Raw genomic sequence first — 4,169 nt, forward strand, 5'->3', positions numbered from 1 at the left:
AGCAACTCCCGACTTTATTTATGTTTGAGTCATCAAACAGGTTTTAGGTCTGTACACTTGTGAGCTTGACGGAAATCTTTCAAAGCAGTTTTCAAAGGGCCAGTTAGGCCTTATCTAATCGGCACCGCTGTTCCCAAACCTTCCGCTGGCCCAGAAATTGTGCTTACTTAAAAACAGTTGGTTTTCCCCCAAACATCCTTTCCATTAATCCTTCAATATTGATGTCTTAATGCTGCTATATTTGGACCCATTCATCTGATAACATTTAGGATGACTTTGTGCTTGCTTGGTCCAGGGAGGAATATCTTGGGTCAATAGGCACCATTCCCAATATGGCTGTGGACGTTTTGTTTCTCTTTACATCTAAAACATAGCTTAAACTACAGAGGTTAATAATTTGTGGAGGTGTTTTATATATGAATAGCATTTCTTCACTTTCTACTATTTAGATCTCAGTATTTCACGATTGTTAATTGGTGAACCGATGCCATGTTATCAGCTGCCTTAGCTAATAACTGGCTATAAAATCACAGTTCATGGTCTATACAGCTCTTTTATCATGGACTCACATGCTCCAGAGAAATTACCCATATCTTACAGAGGCAAGAATGCTTATCGAAAACACAGGCTACACATTTGTCTAAATGCCTGGGTATGGACTGATGCTCTGGGAAGGCACTAGGTCCTGACTCCGGGTTGGCAGTTGATGAGATCACTAGGATAAAGCTAAACTCGATAGTCATTTAGTTACTCTCAGTGATGTTAATACTGAGTGTGTTCGGGTTGTCAGAGAAACCTGCCAGACGATTAGAATTGTTCAAAAATACTGAGGTCATCAAGCACAGCCTAGATAGCACTGTGCTGAGTTCAGGTTTGCTGGGCACTCTGCGGGTGGATGATCAAAGCAGAGATAAGATGTCTGCTGAACCTGCTTGGGTGTGTGCTGCCTCACCACGCCCATATCATTCTCCGTCTGGGTTCAGGGCTCCTTTATTTACTTATTATTGATTTAATTTTGAGGCAGGGTCTCACTATGTGGCTGTGACTCTCTTGGAACTTGCTGTGTAGACCAGGCTGGCCTTGAACTCATAGAGATCCACCTGCCTCTGCCTCCCTAGTGCTGGGATTAAAAGTGTCTGTCTAGCAGACTTTTTTTTTCTTCCAAGATTCCTTCCTGGGAGCATTCATTAGATTTAATGTAATTTGATTTAGCACCTAATCCATTTTTGCCTAAAAATTCTGCTTCCCCCCCCCTTTGAGACACTATTTCTCCGTGTAACCTAGCCTGTCTTGGAACTATCTCTGTAGACCAGGCTGGCCTCAATTTACAGAGACCCACCTGCCTCTGCTTCCTGAGTGTTAAGATTAAAGGCGTGTACCACCACGGCCCGGCACGAATTCTGCTTTCTTGATAGTGCTCAATGATCCTATGTTGCCTGGCACCTCCTCTCATGCCTAGGCTTCCTATGTCTCCTTTTGTTTGCACTTGCCTTGGCACACACATTGCTGGGTGTTTTCCCTTGGAGCCAGCTGAACACTTGAGAGGACTCTTGTTGGGGTATACAGGTACCTGCTTAGCCACATGCAAAGGAAAGAAGAGAAGGTGAAAATGACTCGCTTTTCTGATACACACAGATCACCTGACTGTGTGAGTCAGACAAGACAACAAAGGGCAAGAAACTTAGCTGCTTCAGACAAATGTTTTTTATTAGACTCTTTTAAAAAGAGAATAGGCATATGTGCACTTTTTTTGGAGGAATTATTTTACTTAGATTCTTATAGGGATCTGAGACTCTGGTAGGCTGGCTACTTGGTACAAGAAATTAGAATTGAGTCCTCAAATGCCTTCTAATTTCAGATGAAGTTTCTCTATGGGAAGAGTACCAGCTGAGACTCGTGTTTTCGATACCACGTACGACAGTATTTAGCACATGGCAATCAATAGGGGTTTGTTTGTACAAAGCACATTGACTATGCAAAGAAGGTTTCCTTGCAAATGGCGCTACCAAGGGTGACATCATTCATCACTGTGTTCTGTCCTGCTGGCCTCACAGCTGAAGGCATATAGAAAGCTGAGACAAGATCTTGAGAAACAGTAAGGAGTAGGGTGTCACCCGAAATGTACTGTTCCATGATGCAGTGCGTCCTTGAGCAGACGATGGAGAGAGAAGAGAGGTTCCCTCAGTGTGGGGGTTTGAATATTGAATATTGTTTCTATAGGAGGGTTTGAAGAGATTTAGCTCAAGGCTAGAGATTTGTTTCTTTAAAGTGTTTTGTTTAACAACCTTTATTTATGCTTTGGAATCTCCAAGACCCTGGAGACTTGGGCTCAAACTTGCTGAAGAAAATATAGCAACTGGCTGGGGATCCAAAGTGATCAAGGCATTCTAGGAATTTCACTCAGGACATAGAGAGTGGGCAGGGGTGGGGAACCCTACACAGTCACTGTCCCTTACCTCACTTAAGTATGCCATATTACACAGTTTCTAGAAAGAACTCTTCTCTTCCCGACATCGTAGGAATCTTCTTTTACTTTGAAGTTTCCTTACCTTCCCAAAATCCAACTAGGAATTTATTTGTACGATACTTATCTTTGTAAAGATTTTACATTAGGATCTTTAAGACTTCTCGGGGAAGATGAGAGTAGCTCACAGCCCCCATCAGACAAGTTTCTTTCTGCAGTTGTAGAGCGACTCATGGTTCCTCAAGTGCAGAGAATCAGCGACCGCGGAGTGCTCAGCCCTAAACATCTCCATCAACTTCCTCAAGATTCAGGGAGCACCACCAAAGGTGTGGGAGTTTGTAATAGCCAGAGTCTGGAGAGGACTTCTGTGAAGTAGAGTCTTTTGGGTACCACAGGGCCATTGCTCTAGGGAGCTCCCAGCAGCTGCTGTTGCCTGCACACAATCAAGGCAGTTAAGATTTCCATGTGCATGGGAGAGGGCTCAGGAGGCTCCCACTCCTGGTTGAGGAACTACAGGCAGCTGGTGGCAACCAGGAGAGAGTCATTTTTCTGCAAGGGTGTGGCTTTTGGTAGGTTGCTAATTCTCCAGGGTTTGGCCCCACGCCTATACAGATATCAACAGCATTAACTGGACTCAGTAGGTTGAAAGCAAAACAAAACCAACTAACCAACTACAACACCACATGAAATTGGGAGGAAGATGTGTTGGGGAGGGGTCTGGGAAGAATTGTAGGGACCAGGAGGGGTAGACTTGATCAGAATACACTGTATGCATACATGAAGTTATTTAAGATTAATAAAAAATAGAAAACATATAACCCTAAAGCAACAGGTTAAAAACATTCTGTCGTTGAGGTTTATTGGTCTTTCTTTGAGTCCGACTATTGCTACTAGGAAATGTGGTTTCAGGCAGTGCAAGTGGCTCAGAGGGTAAGCACTGTAGCCAAGCAAGACTGGCTAGAACTTGATTCCTGGAACTCACACAAGGGGGAACTCATTTAAAGGGGAAGACACCAAAAGTGGAAGGAGGGAACCAATGCCACAGAATTGTCTTCTGACCTCCACATTAGCACTGTGGCAAGTATGGACTGTCTGCCTCCTCCCCCACTGTGTGTGTGGGTGGGTGGTGTGTGTGTGTGTGTGTGTGTGTAAAGAGAGAGAGACACACACACAGAGAGACAGAGAGACAGAAAGAGAAAAATTACATTTTTTTTTTAAAAATGAGGATTGATTTCTTTCAGATTAGAGACTACTTTCTTATTTCATTATTTTATGGAAAAACAAAAGAGCAGAGACCCCATGAGATTGTACACCAATTTAAAATCAGTTGAACACGGCCCAAAAGTGGACCTAGGTCTGCAGAGGCAGGAGACCCAAACAATGTGAACAGCAGGTGACCTCTCTAAAGAAGCTTACGGTGTGGGTTTAAGCTAGAACTTCCTCAACCCAAAGGAAAAGGAAGAACAGAAATGTTTTTTCCTTCTTCTAAAACAGCTGCGGAACTTGCTGGCTAAGCAAAATGTTTTTCTCTGTTGCAGCTTGGAAGGGAGCAGCAGTTGGAGGACCTCTCTCCCCCTAGCCCTTCCTCCCACCCTGGACTGTACCATTAAATCTCAGATAATGGGGTGATCCAAAGCAGAAATGAAGTTAGTACTAGTCACAACTCGTCCCTCTCCATGCATGGCCTCGCGTGTCGCTAGCTTCC

The sequence above is a fragment of the Myodes glareolus genome, chromosome 15 (assembly GCF_982192425.1).
Source record: "Myodes glareolus chromosome 15, mMyoGla1.1, whole genome shotgun sequence".
Classification (NCBI taxonomy): Eukaryota; Metazoa; Chordata; class Mammalia; order Rodentia; family Cricetidae; genus Myodes; species Myodes glareolus.